This window comes from Mustela lutreola, chromosome 5, assembly GCF_030435805.1.
Source record: "Mustela lutreola isolate mMusLut2 chromosome 5, mMusLut2.pri, whole genome shotgun sequence".
Taxonomy (NCBI): domain Eukaryota; kingdom Metazoa; phylum Chordata; class Mammalia; order Carnivora; family Mustelidae; genus Mustela; species Mustela lutreola.
Genome location: NC_081294.1, coordinates 109,373,917 through 109,386,671, shown reverse-complemented (window position 1 = coordinate 109,386,671; position 12,755 = coordinate 109,373,917). Strand labels below are relative to the sequence as shown.

The window sequence follows — 12,755 nt, the reverse complement described above, 5'->3', positions numbered from 1 at the left end:
GAAAAACAATCTTAAGAGTAAAAGCAAGTGTCAGAATCGGACTTGGATATGGAATAGGTGTTGGAGTAATTATATAGGGAATTTGAAACAATTATGATGAAAATGCTAAAACAATTCTGATGAATTATGATGAATATGTTACTTTTTATTGGAAAAAGTAGACCATTTCCAAAAGCACTATAATGGAAACGGACAATCCATTGGATGGGCTTATCAACAGAGTGGACACAGCCATTGAAAAAAATCAGTGAGTTTGAGAATAGGTCAATAGAAACTATCTACACTGAAATGCAAAGGACTAAAAGAATGAAAAACTGAACAAAATGCCCATGAACCTTGAGACAGTTTCATAATGTATAATACATGTGTAGTTGGAATACTGGAAGGAGAAAGAAAAGGAAACAGAGTAGAAGAAATATCTGAAACAATACTGTCTGAGAATTTTCAAAAATTAATGATAGTCACCAAGCCACATATCCAGGAAAGTCATAGCACACCAAGCCATATAAACACCTAAAGAAAGAAACAAACAACATATACCTAGGTTTGACATATTCAAAGAGAAAATCTTGAAAGAAACAAGAGAGATATGCTGTCTTTCCCTTGATGCCCTAAGATCATGGGTTGTAAATTGTTTCCAAACAGATTTCTTTGCAGATGGATAAGCCTTCGCAAATGATTTTATACTGAAAACTTTTCTCTTTTTCTCCAGATTATTCTTGAAACCTTAAAAAGGGACAGAGTACCAATTCTACTGACAGATCTTTTCAATATGTATGCCCTTCTTTTCCAATCTCCTGTCTAAGAATATTTTGACTAGAACTGTGAAAAGGTGGGATAAAAAAGGGCAGGAGAATGGGGGTGGGGAAGAGTCACCACAAAGCTGCCTAATTACTCCATGGCAGCAGAACGAAAAAATCCTACATATGTGACATAGTATATGCCAATGAAGATGGTAAAATTTTACACAAGCCAAACTAGAATGCAGATGCTTAATAAATTATTGATAACAGGATTTTATCGCTGATTACATTATCAGTCCAACTGGTGACCAAGCACTGTTATCTCTACCTCTTTTCATGTTCTATCTGTCCCACAATTTTCACCTCATCTTCAATGATTTTAGGTGGTCATCTTCAGTGATATGCATTATTTTGGCAACCCTCTATTGTACACCTCTCTCAATACTCTTCCCTATCTGAAAATTCTCAGGTATTCTCTGTTCCTAGCCTGTGGTTGTAGTTTTATGTGTCAGCTGATTAGGCCAGAGCACCCTGTTATACAATCAACACTGATCTAGGAGTTGCTGTGAAGGTATGGATTACTATTTTCAACCAGTTGACTCTCAGTAAAGGAGAGTGTCCTTGATAACACTGGTAGGCCTTATCCAATCAGTGGAAGACCTCAGAGCAAAAACTAGTTTCCCAGAGAAGACTTCTGCCTCAAGACTGCAGCATGAACTCTTATCTGAGTTTCTAGCCTGCTTGCTATACATATTTCAGATTTGGCAGTCCCCAGAAGTATATCAACCAATTCCTAAAAATAAACCTTATGCATATGCATATGTATATGTGTAAGTATATGTACACACACACAAACACATTATTGGTTCTTTTCTCTGGAGAACCCTGACTGACACCCACCTCTCTGTTCTTTTCTGCCTTAAGCTTCCTACTGACATGGACATAATACCCAGGTCTTTTGCATTCAGGACCAAAGAGATGGTGCATGTTACCAGAATAATGATGTTAAATAACCTTTTTTTCTCATCTGATCTAAGCAGCAATGGAATAAATACATTTCACATGATGAAAGTTAGAAACAATGAATCCTGTCCTTTGTTCTATTTTTACTACCAATTAAGAAATTTTTAAGGAAGCCTTTTTATAAGGGCTTCAAGATACAACACATTAGTACGCATTTGAAATCTAGCTAAGAATGAAAAACTTTCACCCAAACCTTAAATGTTTTATGACCTACATTGATACATTTTACAGTGTCAAGTGTATTGTTACTATATTATATAACTACAATTTAAAGTAGCTCTTTTCTTTTTGTTTATTTTTTGTTTTTGTTTTTGTTTTTTTTTTAAGATTTTTAAAATCAATTTATTTGACAAAGAGAGAAAGAGAGAGCACACAAGCAGGGGGCGAAGTAGGCTTCCAGGCAAACAGGGAGCCTGATTTGGGACTTGATCCCAGGACACTGAGATCATGCCCTGAGCCCAAGGCAGCCACTTAACCAACTGAGCCACCCAGGCACCCATGAAGTAGTTATTTTCAAATACAAATTACATTAATAATAAAAAGAAACATTTATTACCAATGGATATACACACCAGGCTATATTTTATGTGTGTTGTCTCATTCATCACTAAAACAAGATGAAACAACCAAAGCACTATCAGCTAAGACCTCTCATTATATCCTTTAAAAGAAGAAGAAAATGAATTGTAGTGATATGAAGTAATTTGTCTAAGGTCAAAATGTCTAGAGGTAGTACAGCCCATGATTCTAAAGCCTATATTCTTAACTGTTATTTAGCCAAGATATGATTTTGACTGAATAAACCCCATTCTACTTTTCCAAACCAGGGTCTATATACTGACATTGTTTTAGTTCTTGATGAGCAGAAGCCAGTGGTAAACTTTTCTGAACCATTTCTAAGATAGAACAATTACGTAGCTTTAACAGATTAGTATAAATATCTGGAAAAGAGCATTTAATAGAATTCTGAAACAACAAAATGCCAAGAAAAAGAAGAGCAACTATCTTTCAATAATTCAACTATTTAATTTAGAGGCAACCTCAAAATGAACAAGGAGCTGCAATCCTGTGCAGAACTGATTTTGACAGCCATACATGTCCACTGAAACCTCACTGTGACCACTGTAGAGTCAGATTTGCTATTTGGTTAGATTCTTTGGAGCATATGATGTAGACGGGGACTAAGTCCTTACTTTGTCATGAATCTTCTCGGAAAGCTCCATATACGTCAGTTTCTTCATGGGTCACGTGTCAAGTGGGAATAATAAGACCTACCTTGGAAGACTGTAATAAAGAGTAGAGAGAAGAAAGGGTAAAGACTATAGCAAAGAGTAGAGAGAATTTATGTAGAGCAATGGTAGCAACATAGTGGGTACCGAATAAATGGTGGCCACTCTTATTATTGCTGTCATTGTTCTTGTCATCACAAATGGAGATGGTCCCCATATCATAAAAGGTGCATCTTAAAGAATCACTTCCAAGAGCCACTAAGGGAAGGTGAGGACCACTGCTGGTTGCTTTGGATAGAGAATAAAGGCGACAAGTTGTCAGACAGCAAATGTGTGAGTCAAAAAGGTCAAAGAAGAACTAGTAACAGGGAGCTTCTTCAGACATTTCAGACAGAAAGCTGATTAGATGAGAAAGTAAACTGAAAGTCACACAGACAGACCAATTCACAGTCTACTGCTCCCAAGAGTCACATTTAGATTTCAGTCAGAGATGTGGTGTGGCAAATTATTCCATCTCTAGAGCCTCACCCAGTGATGGACATTATCTTACTAACCAGGAATTAAGGGCTGGATCGTCTGGCTTTTCTAAAGGAACACATGCCAAGGGCAGGGGTATCTTAGACTAATCCCACTTCTGGTTCAAACTAAAGAGAGGAATAACAAGCTCCTGTGAAAAGTCATGTTTTTTAGTGTTTGTACATCAGATGCTACATTCCAGGAGGGTGGAGTGAAAGCAGAGGTAATCAGCCCTTGCCTCCGCCCCTCTGAAAAAGCCCAAAGGAATTACCAATGGGTAACCCCCGCCAAAAAAAAATTATACAGCACAGAATTACAAGAACATACCCGTGGTTTTCAACTAAATTTATTACTTTTAATTTACCGAGGCTATTGTGATGAAACAACCCCCTCTTCAATTGATATTTATTTGTTGCACAATATAGCATCACAGCCAATTCTTTTTTGATTGCTAAGTACTTACCAAAACTATGAACAAATCAGAATGATTCTAAAAAGATGCTTACGTTCAATTCCTTTGTTTATGTCAACCAATAGGTCAAAACAAGCTACGAAAAATATGACCTAGAGATTCCAAAGATAGTGTAATGACCTTTTTTATTCACAAAACACGAGACCCTCCCCCCACCCATTTACCTCTCTTTCCATCCCTTCTCCTTCTTGCTATAGTCTGATAACTTCCAGAATTCAACTGTACATTCTTGAAACTATTTTTTTAAGATCTTTCATTTACTTGCCAGAGTGAGAGTGAGAGTGCACAAGCAGGGGGAGCAGCAGGCAGAGGGAGAAGTGGGTTCCCTGCTGAGAAGGGAGCCCAATGCTGGACTCAATCCCAGGAACCTGGGATCATGACCTGAGTTGAAGGCAGACACCTAACCGACTGAGCTACCCAGGAGTCCCCATTCTTGAAACGTCTAAAAAATTATTTTTAATTCCACAAGTCATACATGACCATATTTAGACTATACTTCCGATAAGGCTGAGATCTTTCAGATACTTACACTGCCCACACCGCGAAGCCAGTTGTACCCTTCACCCATATCAGAGGCAGTTAGCATTAATAGTTCATAGGCAACTTTCAGAGCCTTCATGTATCTGGAGAAAGTTTCTACTATTTTATGACTTTTTTTTTTTTTTAGTAACTGACATTATAATTATAATACATGTATAATTTTGCAACTTGCCTTTGTTAAGCTGTAAGAAATTCTGGGGTACACATATTCATTTATAAGGGCTAAAAGGTTCATGGAAGCAATGCTGGGCAGGTACTAGGAAATAAAATAATGCATGAGGTTCTAGGCCTGTGCATAGCCATGAAATTTTGGGTATGTTACTCACCTCACTATCTTCGGTTTTGATGGGAAATCTCCCTTTCTCACAGGGTTTGCATAAAAACTACATGAATATGTGTGTGTGTGCTTTAAAAGTTGTATGGTGTTGTATATAAATAAAATATTTTAAAAATACTATCTGAAAAATAAAGTGAGGTAGTACTACTATTCTCAAAGTATATACCACAGGTATTTTACCTAAATTTTAATAAGGAAGTGTTTTAAGAATATTACATATTAAAATTTTTAACTAGTGGCATAGTCATTCCTACCTGACTGTTTTAACGGAAACACTTTGATACATGCAAATGTATTTGCATGTAAGCCCATGTTATTAAACTGACTGTTTACAAACTTTATTTCACTTTTACATCCATGAACTTCTGTGCTTGATTCTCAGAGTAAATGAATAGCAGCTCTAATGTATTAAAACAATTAGAATAACTAAATTGGAAAAGAGTTGAAACCAAGACATTTAAAAATATTTTAAAATTTACCCCGAATCTAATACATGTGAATTTCAGAGGAATTATTTTAGTAAAAAACTATATAAAAATGACTTCAGTCTTAAGCTGCAATTCTTTTAAGTGGAATATTCTTTATATGATATAAGCCTGAATGGCTGGCATTTTAATTAAGATGTCAAGATACCTGAAGGAAATGGTTAAAAAAGAATGCTCTAGAAATCCTCTCATTTCTAGAGTTTTTCACAAACAGGATCATTGAAAACAAATAACACCTTAAATAAAGGCCTCCATGTGTTTATTCTGATTGCTTTTCATTATAAATTATCGTTTTGTTTTGTTTTGTTTGGCTGGAGGTTGGTAAGGGGTTTGGGGTTTGACTGATGTTTCTGACACTTTCCGTTTTCCTTTATTTGAAACACATTACCTCAGACTCTTTGTCCAGAGTCTCTAAGTTCAAATGGCTACCAATTTTCATGTCTCAGCATTAAAACAAAAAAGAACCATGGGAACGTACTGACATATATACATATATGCAAAAAGAAAAATGTCACACAAAGCCATTACAGTTGGGGGTCAGTGTACTCATAGCAAGATAACTCAGAGATGAGTTAAGATCCTAAAATACAAGTAAAACAGTTTCCCAAGTATATTCATGTCTGAGGAGGAAGGTGGGGCAGATGGAACATGTATCTAATGTCTACCTTTCAGATGCCAAAAGTGAAGGCAAACTCTGAGAATTATTAAAGGTCAATCTAGTCTAACACCAAATTATAAATCTGAGTGAACATACACATTTAATGAATTAGAGGACTAAAGTAGATCAGGAAATTTTAATTGTATAAATCAGAACAATGAGTCATATGACAGTTTTAGGAAGTTTTAATGTTCTAGTTTGTGCTAATTTTTCTAAATAGAAAAGTTTTGACCACTGGCACTTCAAAAAAAAGAAATTAGTTTTCACTCATAGGGAAAAAAGCAAGAAATAACACAATGTTAAATGCTCCAACAAAGTGGACAAAAATGAAAGAAATGAAAATTGTGATTATTTATAAATTGGGTATAACAGAAAAAGCACACGGCATCAGAAGATCCCAGGCTCCCAGCTCTAGCTTCTGTATATTGAAATATTTCGGATTGTAATTTCTTCAAATATAAAATGAGGGGGCTGGGCTGTACCTTCAATGTTTTCAACAACCTATGATATTTCATGGAAAAAAATCCCAAACGGTAGTAGGTTTACAAAACCTATGATTTGAATGCCAAAAATAGTAAGTTGGGAAATTTTCAGTGACTTGTGGACTATTTATTGCTGTCAACTAATTCTTTTTTTCAAGAGCCATTTTTGTTCGGTACAGAAATAATTACATGTTATCTGTAGACAATGTGGAAAACAGAGACCAATCCAAGTAAGAAAAAAAAACCAAACTAGTCACTACCCAAAGATAACCTGAACTGTTAACACACATTTCCTTATCTATTGTTGCATGAATTACTGTAATTTATTGAATTCAATGGTTTTCAAATTTTTACTATTATGAGAATAATTTTTAAAGAAAGTTTCACATGTAACCTTAATATATACAATAAAAGTGAAACTACTCTAGTTGAAGTGAAAATGAAAGGCCAGGTTTTCCTGACATGGTTATCAACACAGTCCTGTGGAACACTGTACTCTAAGAAGTACTGGGTGGCTCAACTGGTTAAGCCTGGGCTTTCAGCTCAGGTCATGATCCCAGAGTCCTGGGATCTGGCACCAAGTCAGGCGCCTTGCTCAGCGAGGAGTCTGTTTGCCTACCCATCCCCCTCCCCTGGCTCCTGTGCATTCTCTCTTTCTCCTCCCACCCACTCTCTCTCTCAAATAAATAAAATCTTTTAAAGAAAAAATAAAACCACTGACTTAAATAATTTCCCAACACTGGACATTTAAAATGCTTCCTTTCTTACTGTTGTTGTTATTATAGATAACATTCTGATCACTATGTACTATGTTTTGTTTTGTTTTGTTTTTGGATAAATTCCTAAAGACAGAATTTCTGGGTCAAACAGTTTTAAGTCATTCATTATCATGAGAACTGACTTTGATCATTATCTCCTCCCAAACCATTTGCCACTGGCCGGAGGTATTCATCTTCTATTCCGCTTTTTTCATGGCAACTAACCCCAACTGTAGCATTTGAATCAGATTTAATTTCTGTCTAACATGTTTCCTCATCTTTCTTTTCTCTTCCTCATCATGCTAAATAGGTTGCTGTTTAGGTTAAATAGATGCCCTCTTTGAAGCACCAATAATTCCTTTCCGTTAAATGTCATCAGATGCCTAACAGATTAGCTTTCGGCTGCCTTTGGACAATGATCTGTTACACAGTCAGCTTCTATGTAGGAATGACTAACCAAAGCATGTGGTCCTTTTGGAGGGAAATACCTTTGTTACTTAGCGCTTTAGGACACCAAATGCCTTAATTCCCTTGAGTCTTTTTAGTACGTATCTGAGCTCTGGTAAACTGTTCAAAGCAGCCTCTGACCCCAGATTCCCCAAAACGAACAAGAGACAGCAGACTTTCAAACAAGAAGAACCCCTGAAGGTGATCCTTATGTTCACTTATAAATGATTTATAAATGATGACACTGAGGCTGACAGGGGCTCCTCTGAGCCCAAACTGGGACTTAAAAACAAATTAGACACTTGCCTATGCTCCCAAGGACTTTACTACCTCATCAGGGATTCAGACAAACAAATCAAATACTCTACAACGTGACAGAATAAGATGGTGTGGGTACATCAGAAGGGCAGGTTTGGTTTTTCTGAAGAGGACAACAACTATACTGTACCCTGAAGGAAGGGAATGGGTCAGTGAGTAAAGTAACAGTGAGTTACTGAGTTCTTTGAGTGAGTAAAGAAACGGAAGGACAGGAGGACAATCTAGGCAAGAGCAAGCATAAAACGTTGAAAGAACTTGGTATATAATTGAGTGCTATAAAGAATGAACATTAAAGACTGGCTGGAGCAGAGGCCAGAAGGAGAGGCCAACTCAAATACCCACAAGTTACATAAAGGGGTGAAATGTCAATGGGAGAGGACTGTGGTGAGTTAAAGATCGAACATCCTCTCTAAAGAGAATAGTCGGCATAGCCAATTGCCAACACGTGAGAGAGTAATCTTCAAATTTCAAGAGAAGCCAGAAATCTCTCAATTTTTTAAACTAACATTCATACCAAATGTTTAAGAAAACATGGCACAAACCAGACCAAACACACACATGAGCTGAATTCTGCTAACAGCCTGCCAGTTTACAACCTCAGGGCCAGAGTTAGGCAAGGGGCAGCTTGTTCTGTGTAAAAAAAAAAAAAAAAAAGCTCTGTGTAACATGCTGAGGGGTTTGGACTGTATCCTGAAAACTGTAGGGACTCATTAAAACCCTTGAAGTGATTAACATCTTAGAAGGGTCACTCTGGCAGCTGTGTGAAGTCTGGAAGGGAGCTAGGTAACAAGGTCTTAAACCAAGGCAGGGACAGAGACATAGAGAGGAGGAGACAGATTTGAAAGATGTTAAGCAAAGCATACAGTTTAATAAATAACACAGTTGAAACTTGGACCCAGGTCTCCTACCTCCTTACTTGATATTGCTACACCTTTACCAGTACTGTAAGATACTTTTTAAGTGGAATACAAGTTAGTTTGCCATTAATAAGGTATAGGGGAGATGTTTTGCAAACAATAGCTTGAAACACCAGAATTTCTTCCCTAGATGCTATTTGTGTAGTGTAAGCAAATGTTACACTAAAATAAAGCCCAGAAGAGGCGATATATAGAGAAATCATGAGGAGACAGACACTGGGCATAGACACTGACAATGAATCCCTACCATGCTTCATTTGGCTAACGTTCTATGTCAGTTTACAACTAAACAATGGATAAAGATATCATTAATTATTTGGTAAAGGAACAGAAAGGACTATCTTACTCAATTTCCACCTTAAAAATTCTATGACTAAAACTTACTCAATTTATGAGTTTTGGGATCATCCGAATTGTGGTTAATCTCAGCATACTTGGTGGAAGCAAAGACTACAGCTTTAATTTGGATAGTACATTTTTTAGTTCAATAAATAACAAAAAGCAAGTCAAACGGAAAGTGAAGTCATTAGGTGGGGTGAAGTGATGTCAAATCTGTGAGTGTTTTCTCTCTTAACCTTCTAAGTGCGAGCTGGACTCCATTTGTCTGACTGGCACAAGATGAGCTTATAAAAGACCATTTGTTAAATAGCTCTTTGAATAATAAACTCAATTTCTCCTACCTGAGTGAGAAAAATCTGAAAATGCTACTTTTCTTTATTACAAAAGATATTAATATGTTCATAAAATCACTGAAGAAGTTAGTTTCCACTAAAACTTCTATATTATACAATTATATTGATATTCAGAGAAAATGAAACTTCCCAACTGTAACATTTGGAAATATGTTTTATATTTTAACTTTGTAAAAACATAGCTAAGTAGCGGCTTATTCTGACCCTCTGTTTACAGTAAAGCTACAGATATTCACTTCAGGGCATTGGTACTGAACTTTGAACTAATGTTGTCTGTGATTCTTTAGTTTTTACATAGTACTGTGATGGTGCTAAGAATATGCTGTATTTGGACACGTCTCTGCGTTCCACCACTCAGGTTAAACCTAACCTATAGTGTAGTAGCAAGTACCCCAACATCTCAGTGACTTAAAAACAACAAAGCTTTAGGGGCGCCTGGGTGGCTCAGGTCATGATCCCAGAATCCTGGGATCGAGCCCTACATCGGGCTCTCTGCTCCGTGGGGAGCCTGCTTCCCTCTCTTTCTCTCTGCCTGCCTCTCTGCCTACTTGTGATCTCTGTCAAATAAATAAATAAATCTTTAAAAAACAAAACAAAACAAAACCACAAAGCTTTAATTTCTCATTCATGCATTTATGTCTCATTCAAATTTTCTCATAGGTCCCTCAGGAGTGGCCTAGGGGCTCCATTCTGTGCTGCCCTCATTCCAAGACCTAGGATGACAGGGCAGCTACCAATACTGCCAATCACTAATGGCAGAAGGAAAGAAAGTTCTCTGGTTCGGAAATTACACATGACATTTTTAATCCAAACTTGCTGGTAAGACCTAATCTTAAGGCCTCGTTCAACTACAGTTACTGAAGTGCAATTTTACCATGTGCCCAGAAGGCAGAGCGCTGGAAATATTTGGTGAACAGAACTAATGACTATCACAGTCAACCAAATAATTGCTCTACTATGGTTTCATGTATCTGTTTTTTTCTACTTGCCTGGACTATAAAGTTGGAATATATGACTTAAAACGCTCCCAACAAATTCTTTTGATTCAATGATCATACAGGAAGAAAAGAGTCCCATTTAAAGTGTGCTTTGGAACTTTTCCCCCAATACTACATATAATTTAAAACATTGATCTAATACTGAAGTTGTCAAGAACAGCAAATAAAATTGTTCAGATGTGTTAAGAGCCCAGAAAGGAATCACCTAACTATTAAATCCATGTATAATCCATAAGATAGATAATTAGAAATGAACTGAACTCATTTTCCTACAGCTGTTATAATCTATTGAAGAATAAAGCATGGAACTCTAGCACTATGACAGTATCATCTTTACCTTTACTGTATTTGTTGTTTAAAGCTCTATATTAGGAACTACACAAGCCTTGTTGAAGAGAAACACCCACCATGCTGACTGTTCTCAATTCAAAATCATAATCATACATCCTAAACATTTAGGACTCTTAAATCTTTATTTCTAGACCTCACTTCTCCCAGGAACTCCAGACTCATATATCTTGATATATCTGCTTTGATGTCTGTTAAGTATTTTACATATAATCTAGCCAAAACAAAGCTTTTCAATTTTCTGCTCTGCAAGCCTGCTTCTTTTTTAGTCCATTCCTTGTCTGAAAACTGTACCACTCACCTACTTTCTCAAGCCAAAAGCATAGGAATTTCCAATGATGAGCATTATCTGATTTTAAGTTACTAAACATAATTAAATATACACCCTTTGATAGTATAATTTTTGCCACAAGTAACTGACTTGGAAGACAATCTGCATTTAAATTTAGCTGGACACTAAATTTAAGTGGAAGGGAAAAATTAAATGAACAAGAGCTGCCGCAGCAACTAATACTTAGCATTTCTCACTCGCTTGGCACATTTTATTTATCATCTCATTAATTTTTGGGGCACCTGGGTGGCTCAATGGATTAAATCCTTTGCCTTTGGCTCAGGTCATGATCTCAGGGTCTTGGGATAGAGCCCCGTATCGGGCTCTCTGCTCAGCAGGGGGCCTGCTTCCCACCCCCCTCTCTGCCTACTTGTGATCTCTGTGAAATAAATAAATAAAATCTTTTAAAAAAATTTTAATGAGGTGGCTATTATGGTTTCCATTTTAGAAGTTAGAATATTGAGACCCAGAGTGGATAAGTAACTTGACCCAAATCACACAGCCTGGGCATGATTGGAGTTTGAGAAATTTGGGACCACTATACTCTTCTTTTTAAGGTAGGTTTAAAAAAAAAAATAGTGATGTTTCAGGAAGGAAAAGTTTAACAGCTGGGGAACATCCCACATTAACACAAGTATGGTGTCCCATGATTTTCTGTAAAGATGACACCACATCTGAGATATAAGCAGGCTCTGGGAACACAACTTCAATGGAACACTAGAAAACTATATGCATTCAATGAAAGGCAACTCCAACCAAGAGATTAACCAAATGAAAAGCATGTTTTACTTGGGAAATGTTGACACATTTAGGTGCTTTAGATCACAGAAGCAAAAACTTTAGAGGGTGCAATGGCTTCCATCCATATTAAATGAGGTTCTATTTTATTTGGGGCTTAGGTTCTAACTGTAGGACTTAATGTGATAATCACAGTATCTTGAAAAATCCTTGGGAAACTGTTATTCCAGTATGATATACCCAACTTTAATCAGCCAGCACTCAAGAGTTTTCCACCTATTTTGATAAGTGGCTATTTGTTTTCCATCCAGTGACAGAAAATAAAGAAGTAGTTGCCCTTGTTTAGTGGCCATGTTACATGAAAAAGGTTTCTTTTTATATGTGCTGTTCAAGTTATGGAAGGATAATAGAAACTCAGATGCGGGAAAGGAGATATGTTTCCCAATTGATACTCAGTCCCAGGCATATGCCTGAAAAGAATGTCTAGAACTATTTAAATTGTTCTCTTTCCTAATTTCTCACCAGACCCTCTTTAGGGTCAAAGAAGAGGCTGGAGAGTGTATGCTGAATATGTGTTAAGTTTTTTTTGCACTTATAACATGACTCCACTCTATATGAGTTACTTTAATGTAGACAATTTATCTGATATGATACAAAAGGCACATCTAGGGCCAGTGGATGGACATTATCAGGTGAAATGGGCTTCCTTCCATTTATACTGTA

General features: G+C 36.7%; 1 protein-coding gene across 11 annotated transcripts in view; it reads right to left on the bottom strand.

Annotated features, from left to right (window-relative positions):
- The window catches only part of XRCC4 (X-ray repair cross complementing 4), a 317,602-nt gene that overhangs the window by 123,419 nt on the left and 181,428 nt on the right, over window positions 1-12,755 (bottom strand). The window lies entirely within an intron of this gene.